This window comes from Stenella coeruleoalba (assembly GCF_951394435.1).
Source record: "Stenella coeruleoalba genome assembly, chromosome: 6".
NCBI lineage: Eukaryota > Metazoa > Chordata > Mammalia > Artiodactyla > Delphinidae > Stenella > Stenella coeruleoalba.
In genome coordinates this window covers 42,938,676-42,962,995 of record NC_137151.1, presented here as the reverse complement: position 1 = coordinate 42,962,995, position 24,320 = coordinate 42,938,676, and the positions used below count along the sequence as shown (strand labels likewise).

General features: G+C 38.8%; 1 protein-coding gene across 31 annotated transcripts in view; it reads right to left on the bottom strand.

Moving 5' to 3' along the window:
• LOC307187576 (uncharacterized protein) overlaps positions 1 to 24,320 on the bottom strand; it is a 791,299-nt gene that overhangs the window by 742,762 nt on the left and 24,217 nt on the right. For 30 of the 31 annotated variants that reach the window (XR_013828646.1, XR_013828647.1, XR_013828648.1 and 27 more), the window contains 4 exons: positions 11,095 to 11,272; positions 3,887 to 3,980; positions 2,893 to 3,030; positions 1,676 to 1,835 (listed from right to left, as the gene is read on the bottom strand). The gene's annotated coding sequence lies outside the window, so the exon portion shown is untranslated. Of the gene's footprint in view, positions 1 to 1,675; positions 1,836 to 2,892; positions 3,031 to 3,886; positions 3,981 to 11,094; positions 19,978 to 24,320 lie in introns of those variants that run through there. The other variant, XM_079923795.1, reaches the window with a different exon arrangement.

Genomic DNA, 24,320 nt, shown 5'->3' with positions numbered 1-24,320 from the left:
CCTGATTTTTGATACAAATTTACCATTGCCTGCCTTCTCCAGACACATGCTACGGAAACCCAGCCCTTCTCTGACTCCCTCTCTCATTATCCTTTTTGTACTTAATAACCTATGCACTTATTCACTTTTTTTTTTTTTTCTTGCTGTGTGTTCTTCTTTGCAAGGGGAGCCATGCACACAGGAAAACTAGAGAGTTGAAAAACTTTACAAAAAAGCTCAGGGTCTTCCTTGCAAAGCAGACAGGAGACCCCACATCTGCCTCTGAATTACTGACTTCTTTCAACCTGTCTCCACATTGACTATTGTGATTTTCATAAACTCCAAAAAGTATAATGTGACTCCTTTTGTAAGGCATCTTTTGGGGGGAAAAAAAGAAGTGTTGTTGTTAAGGTATTGGACTAAATGAAGAGAAATAAAGCCCTCTTATTTGAAAGTAGTGAACGTCTTTAATGGAAGGGCAGCCTTAAAACTCAACATACAGTGTCCAGAACAGCAGTTGGCTGCTGGAAACTCTGGCTTTTGAAGGACATGCACGTTCCTAGCTCTCATCAATAAAGGCTAATGTTTTAGAATAAAGACAAACTCATTCCTAACCCTCTGCTGCCTTTCTGCAAATGCCCTTCACCATAGCCGAGTATCCAAAAAATGGAATATAAAATGTATCTGCCATCGAAAGTTAATACGTATCTGAATTAAATACACACACCAAATTTAAATGTCTGGATAGGATGCTTATGTTGATAGATTAACTTTTTTCTTCAGACAATTATCCAAATGAAAATCTTGCAACTATGTTATTATTTTTTATTATTAATGATTTCCAGTGGGTGAGGGGAGACAAAAATGGTTCTGAACTAATTTTTAAAATTCTATTTGACAGTTAAATGGAGCAGCATATATTTACCGTCAATTATTTTTTTTTAGCTTTCTAGCTATTTTTGTTTACTTGTTTATATGGATTACCTAATAGAAAAGTATAGAAATGACCACATGTGGATAGCAAATCATGGACTGAAGCTACATTATTTTTTAGCCAAATACACCCAAATAGGCTAAATATGCAAAGGTTAGAAATACAGTTCCTACTTTAAAATTGGAGTATAAATAAAAAATGGAAAAACCTAGGAGCACCCTGATACAGTAGGGGGAAAATAGCGCAAAGGATGACTAGAAAATTGTGATGGTGTACAAAAGGGAAAAGAATAAGATTCCACTGATAGCCAGCTCTAGCCTTTCAAATGACTGTTGGCGCGTGTTCCACCTACCACTTCCTCAATGCATCCTTTTATTATTTTTTTTAGGAAAGAACATTCATGACCAATAACAATGTTATAATGATAGTAAGTGTAGGACTTAAGATATGTTTTTTAAAAAGCACCTTTAACCAACATTAGAAAGTCACCAAGGGGGGGGGGAGGTAGTTACCTAACTCTACGTTTTATTTAGTGACGGTTCCACTTTTTCACTCACTGCCTGCAAATCAGCATTTTTAGTGGACAAAGGGCTCAGCAGCGGCCTTATGATTGCTTCTTTTCAAATGGTAATGGCTATCCTAACTCCTCTGCCAGGTTTTTCTTACCAGAGCACAAATTGCAGTTTACAAGGCTCTGAAGGGAAAAAAATCTTAGCTGAATATCTTTTTTTTTTTTATTCGACAAACTGACATGTAAATTACCCTTTAAGTGCTCCACTCTAGGGCTCTGATCATCTCCTAATTGTCACAGTCAATTGTAGCCAACAGTCTCTTCAATCCCAAGCGCTTTGACAACAAGCACAAGGATCAAAGCAGAATCAGCTCCCTTCAATATCCTTCTGTTTAGGATGCTACAAAATGCCTGAAAAAGAAAGGTGTAAGGGCATTGCTGTAGAGGAAACTGAGAGTAGCAAGTATTAACAATAGTCATTTTCTCCATCTCTAAAATTATGCTGTAAAAGATGCCGTGATCCTTAATCACGTGTGTAGAACAAATATGTAAACCTCCCGGGCAATTAATATGCTGCTCTTAAGATTATACTAATATTCGAGCTTTACAAACAACACCGTCTCTGTGGCTTAGAAAAGCTATGACACAGATATGGGAGAGCAATCATTTCACAGCAGCTGCAGCACAAAAAACTATTATCAAACATATTCTATATTTGAGCATAAATTCCAAAGCATAGTTCTTATTACTCAGTTTGGTGTCAGGATTCACAGCTCCCCCAAACTAAATAAATAGCCCATTGAAAATTCTAGAGTTTCTTTTACTTAACCTAGAAATATCCAATTGAAAATGTGCCCCCAAATAAATAAAAAAATGTGACATAAAAACTAATTTCAGAAGAATACTGTTTCCCTTAGTAGGGGTAAATCTGTCTTATTGCTTTACTGGGAACAAACTAATTAAAAGTCATTACATGATCTACAAACATGAGTTCTAAATAAGATGTACTTACCAGGATCATCACTTAACAAAATACGACAATTCTTTCTAACTAGTTATCATACATCACTAACTTTCTTAAAAGATTATTAATGCTTTTCTCAAAAGATTAAAAAAAATCATCCTATCAACTATAACAATATAAATAATTTCATGGAAAGAGAAACTCTAATAATAAAATAATAAATCTGTATAAAATAACCACTTTAAAAATAACCTGAAGGTTGTCAGGAAAAAACGACAAATGGAAAGAAATCAAAGGTGCATGTGTAGAGGGAGTCCTCTACAGCTTGTCTCGTTGTACCCAGGCATTACACACATACAGCATGTAAGGTCACACAGTGATTGACAGTCTTCCTATGCTCAAGAAAAGAAATGAAGAAAAGACTCAGCAAGTACCCCAGGTTTTCGCTCAGCCGCTTTACTCAAATCCCCCTGTAGGGGTTTCCCATCCTCCCCTCAATTTCACCTTGAATTCTCAGGTTTGATTGAAGAGCTTCACAGAAGGGTCTATTACAGATTGAGGAATGATCCATTTCACATCTGAAGCTCCAAAGAGCTACTTGTGAGGAGTCTTTGAGTGCATTTATCTCACATGTGAAGCTTTCTGCAAAATCAATATGGGTATTTTTCAGTTTGACAAGTCAACATGAAATATCACATAATAATAGAAAAACAGAGTTGTACATTTAAACACACCCAATACAGTTATCTATGAGAAAGCTTATAGTTATTACTCATGTATATCCTTGAGTATGCCTAATCTAAATTCATCCTGATAGCTGGGCTAAAGTGCACAGGAAGAGAAACTGGTCACCATATTTCTGGCTCCTCTGTCTTAATTAATCCAGGTTTTGCAGTGAGGGAAAAGAATGAGCAGGAATCATGACCTTTGTGTCCAATCTGAGAGTGATATGAGAAGAGCAAAGAAAATAACCAGACGTAAAAAAGAGGAAGGAAGCAGAACAAAGGAGAACTTTGTAAAGGACTTCAAACTTAACTAATTGGCAATAACTAGGCAAAATGGTCACCCAAAGTTCAGCAACCAAGTTTCAAATCCCCACCACCACTGTAGCAACACTAGCAGGATAACTGACATATTTGTGTTTGGGTCTGGCAATCTTTGGGTGAATCCAAGATCTTTTACCACCTGCATAAGCTTGAGGAACATGATTTAACTTCTCTAAATCTCTGGGGTTTTTTTAATCTCAGAATGGGATTAGTCAGAAGATTTACCTTATAAGGTTTTGTAAAGGTTAAACAAGATGATACATACAGCAACCTGGCACATGGAAAACATTCAACTGTTGGTAAATACTGATGAAATTATTATTGTTTCCTTAAACCTATCCACAAGGCCCCTAGGGTTCTAATCTGGTGTCATTTCTACATATCCCTGGACACTTTCCATATTGGTTAATGTCCCCAAGTTGTAGATGACAGTCTGGTCAGAGTGCACTCACCATATTAACTCTGGTGTAGGTCCTAGCAGAGGAGTGCAGCCACCCATATTCCTTTGTCTTAAAAATGGTCTTCCTCCAACCAGAAAGGGTGTCCCTATCAACGAAGAGAGAGGGAATCAGATGGGGCTTCAAGAAAGGAAAAGAACCCAGGATTAGAGACCAAATCAGCTCATCAGTACAAGCAATGAATGAGGTAAGAGATGTAGCATATGGGTTTTTTTCATATGCCAACGTTATAATTAATACTGGAGTTATCTCTATATACTCCACCACTGGAAAGATCTTAAAAAACTCTCAGAAGCATATTGCCACCCAGATTCAGTTAAATAGCTCACCCAAACTGCATATTCCTCTCATTCTATTTTCCTGTAGCCCATCACTACCTAAGTAGTACTAATACCATCTGTACTTGATTATCTGTGCTTGGATCAACTAATTTGTAGATTGTTTGAAACACACTTTTAATTTTAGGTTAGCTCTCCCTACCACTCAGGATTAGCCAAGAGTAGCCAAAATATGTGAGTTGAGAGATGTAAAAATTCACGTTAACATCAAAATAAGAAAAACATCATTAAAACATTCAAAGTTTAAAAACTTACCCTATATTTCAAAGTCAAATAACTAAATATAAATGACTTTGTATTTAATTAATTCAAAGAACTTATATGCAATACTGTTCATTTTTTAGGTATCCTACTGTTCTCCATTATTAAAATTAAGCTATCGCTTTTATTCCAAAACCAAATTAAAATATTTTATTAAATGCTGATATAGAATTACAAGAACAAGTTGAGATAATTTCCTACTTTAAAGGATCATTTCCTTAAAATTTTTAATTTATTTGTTTTGGACTCAAAATACATTTTTAGCAAGGGAACAAGTTTATAAATGATAATTAAATTCCCAGATTGACTCATAAAAACTTGTTTAATGTAAAACGTACCTGAAACACGCTAGAACCAAGTCTTAAGTGACTCTAGGTCATGAGGTCTATGAATTTAACCTTGTGGAGGCTAAAGGAGTATCATCAAACACAGTTTCCAAACTTTGGAACATTATCAGGCAAGAGACCTGATAGAAGATGGAACATCCATGAATCTAAGTGATCACTATTCTCATGATCACCGTCACATCAACACCATCATCATCATTATTATCTTGCCATATTTCACCCATCATGTTAGTACATGGTAGCTATGAAGGTAGTGATGGTAGATAGCCAATGAGATGACTTGATCTCATCAGCTTGACTTTTTAAGTAAGTGGAGGAGATCTGTACCAGGGTGTCAGAACCTCACTCGTTCTTTCTTTCACTTAAACCTCTTCCATGATGTTCATTTCCCAGCCAGGACCCTGAGCATTATTTAAACACTTTCAATTAAGTAAATGAAGGCTCTGAGATAGCAGTACCCACTAAGAACACTCATGCTTGCCTCTTGTCCATACTTTCAAGTAAGCACACAGTACCCTACAGTTTGCAATTCACCTAAATGACCTAATCACAAAACATATACATACCCCACTTCAAAACTGAACTGATCGGGGTTGGGGAGGAGGAGATGGGGAGTAATTATTTAACGGGTCTAGAGTTTTGGTTTTGCAAGATGAAAAAGTTCTGGAACTCTGTTGCACAACAGTGTGAATGTGCTTAACACTACAGAACTGTACACTCAAAATGGTTAAGATGGCAAATTTTACCTTCTGTTTTGTAACCACAACTCAAAAGTTTTTAAATAAAAAAATAATGCAGAGAAATTACTTATAAAAACTAGTGCATTAATTCAATAATCAATAAATAAATATGGAACATATTTTAAAAACTGAATTAAGGGTATCATGATTTTTAAGTGCCAGGCAGCCAGAATCCTAGTTTTCAGTTCTAATTTCTTTTCTATGAAAACACTGCCTGCAAAATTATCTATAAACTTTCAAATCCAAATGGACCAGCATGTGACTTGACATAGGAGAGATTGCACATAAAAATGAGGGTCAAAATTAAATAAATCAATGAAACTTGGATTATAGAATTTCACTTCTCTTCTGAAAGATTCAAACAGTGATACACAAGAAAACCACCACTCCCAGGTGCTCTGTTCTGAGGCTGTAACTACCACACATTGTTACCACTTAGAATCTCAAAATTTCTCTGAATTTTCAGTGGACCAAGCAAAAGTTAAAGCTCACGGAAACAAAAATACTTGAACCCAAACCAGACTAGTTTTCAGTGGTTTCTCTGTTTTTGTAACAGTAGTACCACAGTCTCTTACCACTCACTTTCTTCTGGGTTAGTTTTTTTACCATTTTTAAAGTTATGTTACAAAATAAAAAGTTTTCAGGATTCAGGGTCATAACGCTTCCTTAAAACAAGCTGAGCTAATTTACATTTACCCCACACAAAGGCAGGAGATGAAAGCTTCAAAAGAAGTAGAAAAAACGGGATTATAGAGTAGTGGGGGAAGTTCATGGAAACTAGTGTCTTTACTTTATAATCCCAACTTATACACACAGAATGAAATCAACCAAAAGCAAAAGTAGATGGCGACCTTTTTAAAGTGAGATCCCAGAGACAAAAACTAATGGACATGGTACACTGATTCAAACATTTATTAGAATTTTTTTCTCTGCATATGCACTATACTCCAACAAACCACTGGATCACCTAATGGTTTGTTTTTAACATTTATTCTTGTAGTGTGTATAGTTTATTAGATTAGGGGTAGCAAAACCTTGAAGTCCAGTGTGAATTTGAGGTTTGTAATAGTACTTATAGTTTTAATAATAATAGTTACTCATCAGTAACATATCTTGGCACTTATATTATCTCTTTAGAACAACCATATGAGGTATCAATATTCTTCTGAGATATGAGGAAACTGAGGCTTTGAGAGATTAAGTAACTTGGTCAAAACCACACACTAAAGAATTCTGTGCTCTTAACCACAAAGCTCCCCTGCACCTTGAATTGTTAAGAGTGTAGCTTCATTTCAGTGTAGATGATTCTTCTACATTATCTATTACAAACTCTATTTCTCTTCTTGATAAATGAGTTCCCTCTTGCTTTGGAGATCTCCTATTGCCCATTAGTTCCTGAATAGAAACCATATCTTGGACACAGACACTTGTTTTGATTGCCTCCATGACTGAACCAAATGTGGTCATTGGCCAACAGGGTCATTGACCAGCAACAGTAGCTCCCTTTGTTCCACTGCTACCTCTCCGTGTATTCACCAAACGACTGGGTTACACACCATTTCACTACAGAGAGCAGCAACCATAATGGCATGTATTTTGAAATCCACTTGAACTCAGGACTATAATCACTAGCAATTCATGGTATACCAGAAGACCCTACTACACTTGCAAATATCATAATCAGCACCAGTGAAGAATATAAAGACCAGCACGATGGACCGTTTTGTTTCCCTGCTTCAGATCTGGATCCCTTTTCCCCAGAGGTTTCTTTGCCCAGGTGAATATATCCATGCCATTTCTAGGGAGGACAGAATGGGGGCACACTCTCACAGGTTACTTAGGGCCAGCCTTAGATTCCAAGAATAATAGTAAAGCCAGAACCGTAAGGATTCTCTAAGCCATGCCATAAAATTACATATGATTAAAATGTGGTTCAAAGTAAAATTTATTTGCCCAAAGTCATAAGCTAATGAGTGAAAAAGCAGAGACGTTATATTCCGAGTCCAGTGCACTTTCCACTTATGAGATTGTTTTAAACAAAAGGCTTACCATGTGTCAAATAAGGTACTAGATACTTTACAAACAGTATTTCACATAATCTTCACAACCTTCAGACAAAATAAATATTATGACTCTTCTTACAAATGAAAAAGATTAAATAATTTAGCTAAATTCACATTTCTAGGAAGTAGCAGCTGTAGGGATCAGCTATTAACACCTTACTTTTAATATAATGGTCAAATTCCTTAAAAAAAAAATTCCAGAAGGGATTATGACACTAGACAGTGATGGACTGATGTTGAGATCAGAGGAGGAAAAGGTATGAAATTAAGGCCTGGGGAATTTTTTAAAAAACTGAAAGGTGTTACATGAACTCACTGGTCTTTATTTTTATTTCTTTATACCCTGTTGTTTTTTTTTTCTTAAAAGAATTTAAGTTGGTTTATTAAAAAAGCAAACAAACAAAATACAAAGAGACAAAAATGCATTCAATACAATAAGATAAACTAAATTTAAAATAGGTGAATAAAATGAGTTTAAGGAAAAACACAGTGAAAATAAGAGAGACAAAATTCTTGCAAGGAAGTCTTACATACTTGCCGGGGGTAGGCTGTAAATTTGAACCTGAGCCTTCAGGCAGGCTACATAAAGAGGGAAACACGACCCATTACATGAATTGCAGTCTCCCTAAAACAAAGAAGAAGCCATTTGCTCAGGAGAGACGCAATTATTCCTGGTTATGAGACCATGGAGAAATTTGTCCCTGTGCCCCTCCTCGAGAAGGCTCGGTAGAGACCAAGGAACAGTAACCTCAGCAATGTGCTCCCAGCACGCAGTGCGAGGCACCACATAGGGCTGTTTATTGCACCTTCCTTAGGGCAGCAGCATTGCACCCAGCAGAATTCAGCCAAGGCCGTTTTGCGGGGACAGCATGCTAGCTGTCTCCGGGAAAGGTCAGAAGGAAGGAGAGGTTGGTGCCGGAGCAGAGGCACGCTGAACCACGCAGATGCGGGTCAGAAGTGCCGCACAGACACAGTTCTAGGGCTAACGCCCTCTATGCCTTTGTTGTAAGGCCCAGCCCATCGCCACCTGGGAGGCATTTAGCCCCCTTCCACTTACCTCATCCAATCTGAATAGGATTCACGCTTCCTAACCTCTTCTGATGCAGAGGAACAGATCAAAACTTGGTGGCCTCTGCACCAGACCCAGGTCTCAAGATGCCCCGAGGGGAACGAGTGAAGTGGGCAGAGAGGACAAAGCCAGGCCAAGAGAGCCATTTTGATGGTGGTGTCCTCACAGGTTGTGCCATGTCATTGGTCAGATAGAGGCCCACTGTTCCTGAGCTTTGCAGAGGGCGTTAGGTGCCATTGGCAAACCTCTGTTAGGAGCCTTACTCCCATTCATTTATTCACTCATTCACTGAGTCAACAAATGCTTATTAGTCATTATTATGATCTTGTGCCCAGGAAACACAGGTGGACAAGTATTCGGGGCCCCTTCCTAATGGGGCTTGTGGGTCAGCTTCTCCCTAAAGACGCTTTGAATTGGGCTAACCCAGGGAAGAGCATGGAGCTGGAGAATTAATCACTAAAACTCTACATCCTGCCTTTTTTCATCAAAAGCTGTGGGAGAATTCCTTTGGAAATCTGGAGAGAGCCCCTCCCTGGGGATTAACTAAAGACTGTGGCTTTGCAACTAGTTTCAACAGTCCATGCCTTCAGTTGCCTCATCTATCAAGAATGAAACTAATACTTGCAACAAATACTTCACAGCGTTCTGTGAAAGGAAAAAAGAGTAAGGTGCGAAAGCTGAAAGCACTGTAGAAATATGACATCCAAAACGTGTGCACATTGATAAAATGAAACTTAAAGCTGTTATTACATAAGTACACCTGAGTGTCTGTCACAGCTAGAAGCATGTGTTAAGAATACAAGATACTGAAATAAAAAACGAGTAATTTATTCTATCTAAATACTAGACAACTATATTAATTAACAAAATTTAATGGCCTGCACTGAAGGACTCACTGAATTACAAATATAGCCCTTCTAGGATGTTAAAAACATAATTAAGAGCAGTCTGGAATGGAAGCACCCGGGCACTCTTATCTGTTGATGTGCAAACAGTGTGGTTATGTAAGGAATAAAACATACTTTAAAATAGTCATTTCACATTATCAGGCAAAGCTCAGAGCATGCTAAGAAATAACTCTACTTCAGAGAGAGCTGTACATCCACTGACAACTCCTCTAACTGAAACTGCAGTTGTCATCTCCCTTCCCCAACACACAAGCTATGCCAAAGGAGTACGGTCAACTAGCAAACAATGAGCCTTTGTCCTGGCTGTACAGATTAAACCAATTTTAAGCATTTTAACATAAAAGCACACATCACAAGATGCACTGCACAGCATTATTTACACGAGGTCAAATTCTCACCTTCTCCTCATCCAGGTTGGCTATCAAGTAGAATATACTTAAGGATTAGATCCATCGCATCTGTCTGCATGCCATAAAATATTGCACTGAAAGCAAGGGGCTCATTGGATACTTTACTTTATAAGGAAATATTGCTAGGCATCTATGTAATGTTCTCTTAGCACCCTTTAAAATATACCTAACCTCATACTTTTTCCCATTCAGTCTCCCAGATTTGAGGCTGCTTAAATGATCTGCAGACCCCACGTACCATTACTTCTAGAGAGCAATTATATCAAACAGATTAAAATATACTCACGTTCCACATTAAGTAAAATCATTTTGCTGTAAAAATTTTGAAGCAATGTTTATCATTTTATTTCAAGGAATCTTTATAATTTTGTTTCTCAAGTGATACGCCAAATTTATAATCAACTATTTTCAACCCATCATCAAGCACATAGAAGAAGGCTTGCGGAGTGGAAATGTTTAACCTAAAAACTGTTTTCAAATGTAATGATATTTTGACGATACTCTTTTCGAAGCTGACATAACGCTGCATTTTGCTTGTATTTATTAGTCTGGATTTTGTATTTCTTATAATTTGCAACCAATATAATTGTGATCAAGCCTTAAATATTTTCCTAGGCCCATGAAACTTGTAAGCTCTGGAGTGCCTTCAGTTCCTAATGAATGAGATGGCCCCACCCGTATCAGCCCCAGATACCATCTGCACCAGAAACCTAGCACAGAAGTCCCTGGAGCCTGAGCCACCAAACCCCAACCCAAGGGTTGGGCACTGTGCAATGCTGACTGGCCTTCTCTGGTTGGAATCTGGCACTGGCCGGTCCTCTGACAAGCAGTCCACATGTGGTGGAAGGGGTACCTTCTCTGAGCACTCAGAACTCCTCAGTGTCTGGTGGCTACACTTGGCTCCTTGCTTGAAGCTTTTTTTTTTACATCTTTCAAATAAAATCCTCTCTTGAGGTTCAGCTGAACGTTAGAAAGAATAATATATAACTGACCACATTCCCTCTCACCCACAAAAAAAATAAAAACACTCAGTGGAAAAACCCTTCAGAAATAGCAAAATGCGTACCTCTTAACGTCTCCAGAATATTCCATCTTCAGAGGCTTCTTGAAGGCAACCACTGCAGCTAATAGCCCTGGCTCTCCACAAGTAGTGAATCGTGCTGGAGCCAGAAGTCTCCCAGCCCACCACTGCCAATATGACAGCTCCATATCCTTTATACTGTACTGCTTTAAAGGAAAAATGTCTGAGGAAAAAATGGAAACTGTGTAGGTAAATATGGCATATTGTTATCATTTTAAAATTCCAGGGAGATTCTTCAGTATTTACAATTTTGATTTCCTTGCAGATGTTCTAAAACAATGGCACTGTTAAACCTTAAAATTAATACCTTATTATGTTTTTTATAAGCATCTCCCTAATTCCTTCTTTCTCTTTATTCATTTGATATTAGTTGAGCACCTTCTCTGTGCCAGGCACCGTGCTGAGCCCTGGTGAATACAGCAGAAGGAGTCCCTGGGAATAAAGAAGGTAGCCATTGCAACCCATTGTGGTGTGTTATGTAAGTGCTTCTGCATGGCTAATTGAAACCTGTCTTACTAAAATTCGATCCCATTTCTCCTTGTTCTGCCCACGGAGTAGGTAAACAACAGCCAACAACAGCCAACATCCTCTCTAACGTCGCCTTCCTGATACTTAAAACGCTCAAGTTTCTTTTTTCCTGTTCAAAATAAACATATTTTTTCCACAAAGAAAAGAAGACTACAGTTGATGTGTGCAGCAAGCCAATATAACTCCTTTGCTGTGTCATCACATTGTCATTGATATGAAAATACAGAATATGAGTTTTCAGTCACATTGACGGGATAAAGGAAAATAAAGTCCCATGTGATCAACCAGTTTCTAAGGCATTAATCTATACACTATTCCTGATAATGCCATTCTAAGAAAATGCATTATAGTGGAACAAAAATTTTGCATCATTGCACTAGCTGAGAAAAAAATAACTAATAGGTCTCTATCCCTTATGACTCATATCAGAGAACCCTGCCCCCAAAGAAATAAAGACACATTGTCACTGAACCACATTATTGTCCCTTAAGAAGACTATAAAATGAGTACCTCATTCATTCGTTGACATTGAACTTGTGCCAAAACTATTAAGAGCATGTATTAATAGATATCCCTAACGTGTAGGAAAGAATACAGAATAAAACACAAAATGAAATTAGTATTCACTTTTAATTTGTCTTTTATAAATGATTAAGTAAAGCATATGAAGGAAATAAAAGGGCAATAAATAGCCTTTTATCACAAACTAGGGGATTTCTCTTACTCCGGGCTTGATCACAACCAGTTTAGAAATACGCATAATCGCCTATGGTCAATATCATATCACTGCCAGATCACACATTCAACAGATAACCACTATTATTATACAAGCGACTTCCTTGACCTCCTATTTTGGTCTGGCTAGGAATTCCTGTATTTTCCCAGATCAGTTGTCACACAGTACAAATCTTGTGCTGTGCATGTCAATTTGTACCAGTACAAGTGACCGGTGCCTTACAGAGCTTACGCTAAAACACACTTCTATGCATATGCATAGCACGAGTTCAAGAAATATGATCATACTTGTTCTTGCAGTGCTTCTTCAAATCTGAAGTCTATGTGTGTTTTGCTATTATAGCTAAGGTACAGTGTGTGTTATTTGGCAGCTGAATTTGACATGAAAATATAAAAGGTTTGGGCAACCACATATTTGGAAATAGAAATCTTTCCTGAAAACATGGCTTTGGTTTTTAAACACAGCTAAATTTCTGGAAACTTCAATTTGTTAAAGACAGCCAAGACTTCAATCATATTTAACATATTCCTGGGGTTTACATATAGTGTTTCAAAGTAATAAACAACATCTTGTTTGGAGTAGCACGAAGAAAATGAGGCAAGCACTTCTTTAGAGTAAAAGCTCTACTTTTAAAAATAGTTTGGAGACTCATTCTTATGTTGGTGAAATCACAAAACACTATTCAGCAAACAAAACATGATGAGCTCAATTCAAGTTGGTAAACATTTTTAGCTGGCTTCATTTGTAGTGAGAATTTTAATGTAACGATAACTTCAAGAATGCATCCCTTATAATGGAAACTTGAGGGCCAAAACTTTTTTTTTAATTGTTAATAAGAACAATGGTGTCAACTTTGCACTGGAAAATCTGAAGAGATGTGATGACAACAGTAAATTGATTGTTTGAACAATTTTAAAAATCACATTACCATGCACTAAAATGCATCTGCATTTACTCATGAGCACTCTCACTGCAGTGACCAAAAAGCCCCCAGGCCTGATTCAGTAGCAGAAAATAGACTCCTTCCATAAGGTAGGATATATATACCTTACTTCCAGCACATAAAACTTGCAATAAAGCTGTAAATACTTCACATGCTTTTTCCTCATTGGTCTAAGGATAATAGTGATGTCTAAAAACCCTTAAGTCACTTAGTAAGAATAACAAGCACTTTTCAACAAGCAAGACATGACGAGCCAAAATAATACCATCCAAAGAAAGGAAGGCATAAGGAGCTTTCTCTATACTCTTTATAAGTCAGATCAAATTTCACTTAACCATGCTTTTTCCCTACACAGTGAACGGAACATTTGTTATAAGGATAACTACAGATTCACATCCAGATAATCTATGGCAAACCAACTGATAAACATACAAACATCTTGCCCTGTGGCCAATAGTCCTTTATTTTGCCTGCATGTTATTCCTAATTTTTTAGATAATAAATATTTTATTTCTTGTGGTTGATAGGTAAACCATGGGAATTCATTTAAAAGTTTACAAGTCGGTGACATGTTATGCCCCTTTCTCACCACCCGTACTCAAGACCACTATTGGAGTGGACCTCAAGAGTACAAAGACCTTAGATCTGAGTTCGCCTGGGGCAGTGCTGATTTGCAGCTCTTTACCTGGAGTAATTATTAGTAACACAACCTTTCAGTCTCAGAAGTATCCCAGTTTGGATGATAAACTATATGGCCACCCTTCTTATAAGATAATGGATGCCATCTACTTGATAGGACTTCTGGGTACCAAGCATGTTTGCCTCGAGTATTTCCCCTAAACCAGACAGCACATAGTCGGAATTCTGCCAGCTACACTACAAATTCCTTGAGTCCTGAGATTGGGTTTTTATTTAACCGTGTGCAGCTAGGATGGTGTCAGTGCTAGTACAGTACAAATGCTAAATAAATGTTTTTTTGGATGAATGAAGAGTCATTCCTTTAGACAAAACATTGCCTGCTTTGGATATTCTCTTTTAAAATTCCTAGAAGGAGAAGCACATGTATAAAATTGATAATGACCTTCAAAATCTGACCCCTTATCACCACCTCTACTGCTACTACTCTGGTCCAAGCTACTATCATCTCTTGTGTAGATTAATGCAACATCCTCCTCTCTGGTCTCTCTGTTTCTATTATTGCTTCCCTGGGGTATATTCTCAACACAGCAGCAAGTGACCTTGTTAAAGCTAAATCAGATGGTGTTACTCCCCATCTGACCCTGAGTAAAAGCTAGTCATTACAATAGCCTACGAGGAGCATTGTCAGATCTAGCAAATAAAAATATAAGGGCCCAGTTAAATGAATAATGTTTAGTACAAGCATGTTTCATACAATATTTGGGACATACTTGTACTTTTAAAAAGTATGTGTTGTTTAACTGAAATTAAATTAAATTAAAATTTAATGGAGCATCTATATTTTATCTGGCAAATCTTCCAAGGATTTACCTGACTGGGCAAATGTGTGCACCTGCACACACACACACACACCCCTACCTCAGCCCTCCTCTCCTGTTATCCTTCCTGTCCCTGGACGCCAGCCCAATGGCACTGACACTGACGCCAGGCATACTTCTGCCTTGGGGCTTTGTGCTGGTTGTTTCCTGTCTAGAAATTTCTTTCCTTGGATACTGCTACCACTCACTACCTCACTTTCTTCAAAACTGTCTGCACCTTCTTAGGGAAGCTTTTCCTAGCCACCCTATCTAAAACCCAATCCCTTCCCAATTCCTATCTTCCTTCTGCACTTTGGTTTTTCCATTACTCTTATCATTTCCTAACATATTCTGTATTTTACTCATTTAGTTTGTACGTAAGCTCCTTGAGAGGAGGAATTTTTGTCTATTGTTCCCTCTGTTGTATCTCTAATTCCTAGAGTGGGCTCTGGCACAGATGAGGCCACATAAAAATTATCAGATTAATGAATGGTCATCCATAGCAGTAGTAGTCATATTATTATTGCTATCAATTTAAATTCTATATTGTCTGCAAAAGATTTGAATAGACATTTCGCCACAGGAGAAATACAAATGGCCAAAAAGCACGTAAAAACATACTCAACGTAACTAAATATTAGGAGAATACAAAGTGAAACCACAATGAGATTCCACTTCAACCCCTTTAGGCTAGATACTGTCAAAAAAAGAGAAAATAACAAGCGTTGAAGAGGTTGTGGAGAGATTGGAACACTTGTGCACCACTAGCGGGAATGTAAAATGGTGCAGTCACTATGGAAAACAGCATGTCAGTTCCTCAAAACATTAAAAATAGAATTTCCATGTGATCCAGCAATTTCACTTCTGAGTGTGTATGCCCAAAAGAATTGAAAGCAGGGTCTTGAAGAGATATTTATACACCCAAGTTCATAGCAGCATTAGTCATAATAGCCAAATGGTGAAGGCAACCCAAGTGTTCAGGGATGAATGAATGATGAACAAAATGTGGTCTATATGTACTTACAATGGAATATTAGTCAGCCTTAAAAACGAAGGAGATTCTGACACATACTATGACATGGATGAACCTTGAAGACATTATTCCAAGTGCAGTAGGCCAGTCACAAAAAGACAAACACTGTAAGATCCCACTTATATGAGGTGCCTTGACTAGTCAAATTCACAAAGACAGAAAGTAGAATGGTAGTTCCCAGGGCCAGGGGTAGGGGAGAATGGGAAGTTGTAGTTTAATGGGTATCTAGTTTCAGTTTTGCAAGAAGAAAAGAGTTCAGTAGATTGGTTGCACAACAATGTGAATGTATTTAACACTCCTGAACTGTGTACTTAAAAACGGTTAAGGGCTTCCCTGGTGGCGCTGGGGTTGAGAGTCCACCTGCCGATGCAGGGGACACGGGTTCGTGCCCCGGTCCGGGAGGATCCCACATGCCGCGGAGCGGCTGGGCCCGTGAGCCATGGCCGCTGAGCCTGCGCGTCCGGAGCCTGTGCTCCGCAACGGGAGAGGCCACAACAGTGAGAGGCCCGCGTACCGCAAAAAAAAACAAAAAACTGTTAAGATAGTTGATTTTATGTTATGGGTACTTTACCATCAGTAAGTATTTTTAAAAATTGAAATAAATAAATAAATAAGTCAATGTAGTCTGAATGAGGACCAGGCAGGTTGTATCATTTTATCGTTGAATCTTGACAGCAACACAGGCCATGAGTGATGTTATGCCCATGTCACAGACAGAGCAGCTAAAACCAAAAACCTCAGAATTCAGCAAAGATCATACTCCTGGTAAGTGGAGGGCTTGGGAGAGTGATGACTTCAAACCTGTGCTCTGTCCAGGAGCACACTCTGCTTCTCAGGCTAATGTTAATACCCCACTGAAAATCCCTGTGGTTTATTCTAGGGAGTCCAAACAGCATTCGTCATCATCCAATCACTCATATATGGGTTTGTCTTCATTTAACACCCATTGATTCAGAACTAACTAGATGCTGGGTTACAAAGACAAGGTCCCTGCCTCGCATGGTTTACATAGTCCAGCAGAGAGAAACAAGACATGAAAACAAAGGCCCTGGCATGTAACCGGAAATGTAATAGGTTTACAGCCTTCAGTTGGAGCCCAAAGGCAGAAAGGAGAATGCCCTAGTTAAGAAAAGGACAAAGGCAAGCTCTACCTTCTATGCAGTTTTACCCAAGACCAACTCTGAAGGATTCAAAGGAGCCAAAGAAGTGCTCCTGGAATGTCTGCAGTGATGACCGCCCTTCCTTTACCCTTTCATCCTTGCCTCCCAGACTTGGTCATTATGAAAATACCCCCATTTTTAGTAGAGGATGGGAGCATCAAAGAGCCAATATTAAATATGTTTTTAAAAGAAGTTTCTGATCTAAAAGAGGGAAGGGTCTGTAAGAATCTCCAACCCTCCACTTAGAGAAAAAGATGGTATGAAGTATTAAGTATTTGACTAAATATCTCACCCCATGGTCTCACAATGGGCAAATATAAGGAGAAAAAAGTCAATATTTTAAAACTATTTGCCTGACTGATTAACAGCTTACAGACTCTGACTCTCAAAATCCTTATAAAAAAAGAAAAAAAATGAAGATATTTTACAGTATTTCCCTGAGGAATAAATCTTTATATGTTCCCTATGCAAGCAGAAAGCAATAAGATACAGTAATTTTGGTAATAAACCTCAAGATAAGACTTTGAAAAATTAAAAAGGAAGTATCTATGGAGTCACCTCTAGATATGCCTAGGAGAACTTTGAAAGTATACACACCAAGGAGTGTAAGACCTTGGAAGGATAAGGAAGTCTTTTCAGCTCTTATTTTATATAATTTTATGAATATATGATGTGCTTTTGGCATTTTTCAAATAAAAAAAGAAAGCCGGACAAGGCTAATATTAAATGCTTTCATATATGGACATTTCAGTATAAAAGAAGGAAGTCCATCGTCAGTGACTATGTTGATTTACATAACAGACAACTTTATCCATCGTTAACAGGAAGTACTACAGCACAGTGGTTAGAAATGGGGGTTTTAAAGTCAGACAGACTTTGGTTTGAATTTAAGCCTCATTCTCACTAGCTGTGAGACTGAAAAATTATGATTTACTCACTCTAAACTTACGTTCCTATCTGTAAAATGGGGATAATTATACCAATCTTTCAGATTTGTTGTTAAGATTTTAGAAGTTAACACATCTGATACATACCAAGGCCTCTGTTAAATACAATTATTAGAAGATTTCAGTTAACAGAAGAGACCAGGTGACTCTACAGGATCAGCACTAAATTAGCTGAATGTGGATATAAAAGAACAGGAACAACAAACTGATAACAGACTGCAAGGAAAGCCTGGATTTGATAATAAAGCAGATTAATTACTCAGATATTGATTAGGATAATAATGACACTAAGTGTGTATCCTGTTTCTAAAGGCATCGTGTGCTTGCTCGCTCTTCTAGTTTCCTAAATAGTCCGCAAACTGAAGAAGCTGATCTTGAGACTTAACCATGTATGATTAAAAATAATAGATGATATTGAAAGCATCTGGTTCAGCAAATGCTCTCAGCACTGAAAAGTCAAGGTACTGATGTTGCTTTTTAAGATAATATAAAGTGCCCGAAAAATGCTGATTGAATTTCTGAAAGGTAAACTGCTTAACAGAGAGGAATGAGGAGTTAGTTTTTAAAGAGTTAAAGGAAATGCAGATGAAATTTATCACAGTTAAGTACCAAACCAAGACAAGAAAAAAAAAAAGGTGATACAAACAAAAGTGGTTGCCCAGAGATTTTAAAAGCAAGCTGTTTGGACAGTTAGTGGAAATCTTTATGTTTACATAATAAAATCACATAAAATAAACAGAAATAACAAGGTTATGCTAAAAGGAAAATGGCAGGCAATGAACATGAAATCTACAAAATATTTCAAATAATCCTAAACATCTTTCTATAAATGTTAAACTTAGCCTCCTCATTAAAGAAAAAAAATTTCTTTGAAGTCAGGGTTGGGTGGGGACAGGGATTTAACAATGGAGAGGCATAGATTTGTCTTGCTGTCTCAGCAAATATTGTCATAAAACAATTTTGCTTTCCAACTTTATAAAAGAGAGCATGTGAGCGGTGTACACATACCAGAAGAAATAATTGTGGGCAGAGAAGTAAAGTTGGCACACTGGCCTTTTACCCCTCTCCTTCCGTTACAGGGATCTAATCATATCTGGGACACATATGCAAAGTTGGCGGACAGGGTAGATATTGACAGGATAGGAAGCCAACCTTGCAGTGAAATGAGGAGGGTCCTGTCTCCTCCAAGAAAGCTGCACCCACAAACCAGCCAAAGAACAACTTTGTCTTACAGATAAGCAAAGCCAAGGCACTATTTCCAGAGTGTCACTTATGCTACCTGGGAGGAGGGAGAACACTCTAGATGTGTAAATTCTCCTGACCCCGTTTTCTCCTGCTTGTCCATTAGCGCAGATTAGTTTACTCTTCACATTGCCCCCTAGACACGAGGCAGAGAGAGCAAGTGGACTGAAGCAGAAACAAGCCTCAGATGAGAATGGGAAGTGGGCTAGGGGTAGAGCACGGTAGAGCAATAGTGTAAGGTATCAGGCCAGAAAAAAACAGGCTCTGATGGACATACGGCATCCATATTTTCCAAACCCAAACTCATGACACATAGCTTGACAAGTATGATTTTACTTATGGGAACAACAGGACAGAATATTTACAACCCAGGGTTGCCCTGGAAAATCTAGGATATATAAACACCACATCCATAAAGGCATTGAAAGTGGGAAGGCTAACATAACCTACTTGAGAATTCTGCACATGCTCGTCAGCACATGTAAAAGCAAGTTTGTTAAGTCACCCCAGTCTCTATTTATTTCGATCACAGACATATTACATATTTTAGACACATTTAGGATCTCTATTCTAAAGACTTGCCGTAAGAATAGCAGGTGGTATCTGAATGAAATAGATTTTTACAGTTGAGTAGAAAAGTGTGCATAACATCAGATTAGATTATTTGCCAAGATCGCCAAACTTGTCTGCCCAGGCCTCGCAAGGCTACTAAACTTACCCATATAACCATGTAACGAAAGAGAGGTAATATTCTCAGAAAACCTGTGCACTCTGGCACACAACTTTCAGATTAGGCTCCACAAGTTTTCAGAAAGAAAATTAATTCAAATTTGTGCCACTTTTTTCTTGCCTTACATCCATTTAATTACTTGCATGTGAGAGTCATTGTTTCTTATATGACCACCCCCTCCCCCAAATACTTTAGTGAAAGCTTCTTGTAGAAAGAAAAACAAAGGTCAGTAACCTAATATCCCCAAGCAACTCTACAACAACAAACCAGGAAGGGAAAAAAGTGAAGAAATGCTCTGAATGGGGAAAAGATCTTTGTCTGTTTACTCTATCAACAGTGAATAAAAGTTATGATTTTGCCAATAACTATGGATTGACAGTGTGCCCAATTTTTAAAGAATATATAAGGACAGCCCATAAAATATGAGAGGAATGTTTTGTGTGAGGTCAGAAGCTTTTTGAAAACTAGAAATGTATCAAATACAACGTATCACCTTTGTCATGGCACCATAAATACTTGAAGTGGGGAAATGCCTGGGGATTATCTAAGAAAGGGAAAGCGCTTCTCTTGCACATGGGGAAACTGAGGCACAGCAGCATGTCCAAGGTTACCCAGTCAGCTGTAACGGAGTCAAGGCAAAACCCCAGCTCCTGCAGGGTTTACGGATGAGCTTACTCATCTGTAAAATGAGGGTGCCGAACTTCGAGGTCGATGCCAACCGCAACATCCTGCAATGCTGTATTGATTGATTGCTTTGTAATCTACTTATTTGTATTTTGGCTCTTAAATAAAGGTAAGGCTGCCAGGTCTGACATATTTCTAGCCCTTAGAAAGCTGACCTGACAGTAAAGCCCTTCCAAAACATTTATAGAGACAATGTTCAGAACAAGTCGCAGAATTTAATAAGGTAACATATTTTGAAGCACGGGGCCGTTACAGGCAGCCAACCTGAGTGGATGCAGGCGAGGGAGGTATTATTTTTTTTAATTTTCAAGATGTCACTGACAAGGGAGACATATGCCAAATGGTAACACAGGTCTCTATTGAACTAAAACAAAACAAACAAACAAAAAAACCTTGAAAAAGGCATGAAGAGAAATGAGGAGCATGACACAAAAAGAATGGGTGAAATATCAAAATAGGATATTGAGAATTTTAATCAATACATTGATTAAAATTATTTGAAGTTTAAAGTCATATGATGCATCTTCTTTTCCACTTATACCTGCCTCCAAAACATGACCATGTAGAGGATTTCCAATATTTAATAACCTACTATAAATCCTGGAAAGATACTCTGAAATCAGAGTATATAAATCAGTATAAAATCAGAGTACATTTCTTTAAAATCTTCTCTACTTGTTATAATGTTTCTTATTTATCTTTACCATGAATTCTTACCAGTATTTCACATAGCTCTAAGGTAGAATTTATGCAATAAAAGAAAAAATGACTATGTAGCATAAATATTGAATGGATGGATGGATGACCAAATTGTTAAAAGCAGGAGTAGCCAATTAGTTACTATCTAAAAAAAATTGTCAATCAGATGTACTATACTTTACATATATTATAGGTAAGATGATTTAAAACACAGTAAGTCAGCGAATAGAAGATTCTTTTAGGGTTACAGAGTACTTTTTTCATTATACATAGATTTAGCCAAATATTGACACCACTAAAATCATGATTGGAAGCAATTAAGAAAACCAAGAATACTTGGAAAAATTTGTTGGGAATTCTGGTTGCCTGGTTACCTGACTGACTTCCCATCCCGTCAGATAACCAGGTAAACTTTCAGATCTTTGATGCATTTTTCCCTACATTGATAGAAGTACAAACACTTTACACTTAGACCTGGTTTTGAGCTCATCGCTTATTAGCTGGTGTTTGATCTTGGACAAATTACTTAACTTTTCAGTGACTATTTCACTTGTCTGTAACAATAATAACGTTTGAGTCACTAGATTCTTAAAATGATTAAATTAGATAGTAGCTCAAAAATAGCCGTCATGGTATATGGCACACAGGAAGCATCCAATGAGTGGAGGTAGTCATAGTTGTAGTAATAAGAGTAATAATGGTCCCTATCGTCTTTTTTTTTTTCTATTGTGGCACGTTGTTGTGAAATCAACACAGGTTTTGGATTCAGAGAGCATTGGGTTTGAAGCCAGGCTCTATGCTTGGTGACTGGGTGACAAGATATTTCCTCTTGTTTAATTTCTCCTTCTGTAAAATGAAGACCATAACACCTTATTCTTACTAATCCTATAAAAATTAAATGAGATAGTATGTTAGCACTATGCAGTAGTACCTGGCACAACAGCAGTAATCATAAAGAAATGTCACTTCCCAACACTTCTCGTCCCCACAATTCCCTCATTCCTTTATTCATTCATTCACAAGCATTACCGAGCCCTGCAAACACAAAAGGAGTAAGACTGCCAGTCCTGGTTTCAGGAAGAGGGTAAAGGGGCAAAGAAAGAGATTATAGGATGTAGTGGCAAATAATTTAAGGGAGGTGTAAACCGCTGCTTGAGAGCACAAACGAGAAAACCCTAAAGCTTTCTTGAAACGTCTTAAAACGATAATAACAATTAGGCCACGTAACACACACTAGAAAGGCTACAACCAAACAGCAACAATAGAAAATAACACATGTGGAGGAGCTTCAAGATGGCGTAAGAGTAAGACGCGGAGATCACCTTCCTCCCCACAGATACATCAGAAATACATCTACATGTGGAACACCTCCTACAGAACACCTACTGAATGCTGGCAGAAGACCTCAGACCTCCCAAAAGGCAAGAAACTCCCCACGTAACTGGGTAGGGCAAAAGAAAAAAGAAAAAACAGAGACAAAAGAATAGGGACGGGACCTGCACCAGTGGGAGGGAGCTGTGAAGGAGGAAAGGATTCCACACACTAGGAAGCCCCTTCGCGGGCGGAGAAGTGGGGTGGCAGAGGCGGGAAGCTTCGGAGCCACGGAGGAGAGCGCAGCCACAGGGGTGCGGAGGGCAAAGCTGTGAGATTCCCACACAGAGGATCCAGCCAGAACTCCCCAGCCCCAGAGGCTTGTCTGCTCACCCGCCGGGGCAGGCGGGGCTGGGAGCTGAGGCTCGGGCTTTGGTCAGATCCCAGGGAGAGGACTGGGGTTGGCGGCTTGAACACAGCCTGAAGGGGGCTAGTGCACCACGGCTCGCCAGGAGGGAGTCCGGGAAAAGTCTGGACTTGCCGAAGAGGCAAGAGACGTTTTCTTGCCTCTTTGTTTCCTGGTATGCGACGAGAGAGGATTAAGAGAGCTGCTTAAAGGAGCTCCAGAGACGGGTGCGAGCCGCGGCTATCAGCACGGACCCCAGAGGCGGGCATGGGGACGCTAAGGCTGCTGCTGCAGCCACCAAGAAGCCTGTGTGCAAGCACAGGTCACTATCCACACCGCCCCTCCCGGGAGCCTGTGCAGCCCGCCACTGCCAGGGTCCCGTGATCCAGGGACAACTTCCCTGGGAGAACGCATGGCGCGCCTCAGGCTGGTGCAACGTCACACTGGCCTCTGTCGCTGCAGGCTCGCCCCGCATTCTGTGCCCCTCTCTCCCCCCGGCCTGAGTAAGCCAGAGGCCCCAAATCAGCTGCTCCTTTAACCCCGTCCTGTCTGAGCGAACAGACGCCCTCAGGCAACCTACACGCGGAGGCGGGTCCAAATCAAAAGCTGAAGCCCAGGAGCTGTGCGAACAAACAAGAGAAAGGGAAATCTCTCCCAGCAGCCTCAGAAGCAGCGGATTAAATCTCCACAATCAACTTGATGTACCTGCATCTGTGGAATACCTGAATAGACAACGAATCATCCCAAATTGAGGAGGTGGACTTTGGGAGCAAAGATATATTTTTCCTTCTTTTCTCTTTCTATGAGTGTATATGTATGTGCTTCTCTCTGTGATTTTGTCAGTATAGCTTTGCTCTTACCATTTGTCCTAGGGTTCTGTCCATCCGTTTTTTGTTGTTGTTGTTTTTACTTTTTAAAATTTTTTTCTTAATAATTATTTTTTATACTTTATTTTATTTAACTTTATTTTATTTTATCTTCTTCCTTCCTTCCTTTCTTTCTTTCTTTCATTCTTTCTTTCTTTCTATTTTTTCTCCCTTTTATTCTGAGCCATGTGGATGAAAGGCTCTTGATACTCCAGCCAGCAGTCAGTGCTGTGCCTCTGAGGTGGGAGAGCCAACTTCAAGACACCGGTCCACAAGAGACCTCCCAGCTCCACATAATATCAAACGGCAAAAATCTCCCCGGAGATCTCCATCACAACGCCAAGACCCAGCTTCACTCAACGACCAGCAAGCTACAGTGCTGGACACCCTATGACAAACAACTAGCAAGACAGGAACACAACCCCATCCA